Raw genomic sequence first — 926 nt, forward strand, 5'->3', positions numbered from 1 at the left:
CGCTTACACCAAAAATCACATTTCTAACCGTCCTGCTCGCAGCCATCGTCCTGTTGTCATGGCACTGACGCTCAACGGAGAAGCCGGGTGCTTGTGCGCATGAACGGAAATAGATGGATTGCCGGGATTAGTTGTTTTTTTTATTACTAATTTCTAGCTGATGCTTTGCTTTACTATTGACTACTTTTCATAATAGTGGCATATATTTTTGATTAAACATGCTTTATAGACATATATTGGCTCAATTCAAATACATGATATTACTGATCTTTATCTTTTTATATCATCTTTTTGGTATCTGTGAATGTACCGCACTATAATTTTTTATAATTCTGTCATATAACTGGTAAATGAGCATTGACAAAAAAATATACTGAATAAAAAGTATATTGAAACAGACTGTATGACATTAAACTGTACGGCACAATACTTGAGCATTTGCTGAGGTATAATGTATATTAAATGGAGCTAAAATAAAAGCTTGATGTATGACCATACCATATACATTTCATAACATATATTAAACTTGAATTACATATATGATCATCCCTAAACCTTACTGTTCATGATTTTGTTCCCTAAAACCTTACTGTTCGTGGTTTTGTTCCCTAAACCTAACTCTTCGTGGTTTTGTTCCCTAAACCTTACTGTTCGTGGTTTTGTTCCCTAAACCTTACTGTTCGTGGTTTTGTTCCCTAAACCTTACTGTTCGTGGTTTTGTTCCCTAAACCTTACTGTTCGTGGTTTTGTTCCCTAAACCTTACTGTTCGTGGTTTTGTTCCCTAAACCTTACTGTTCGTGGTTTTGTTCCCTAAACCTAACCTTTTTCATAATGAATTTGAAACCGAGTTTGCATTGTGTAACTATTTTACGAACTGCCGTGAGACTGTAACACAAGACTTTCATCTCTCCTCTCATGTCTCTCC

The sequence above is a fragment of the Pholis gunnellus genome, assembly GCF_910591455.1.
Source record: "Pholis gunnellus genome assembly, chromosome: 8".
NCBI classification, from domain to species: Eukaryota; Metazoa; Chordata; class Actinopteri; order Perciformes; family Pholidae; genus Pholis; species Pholis gunnellus.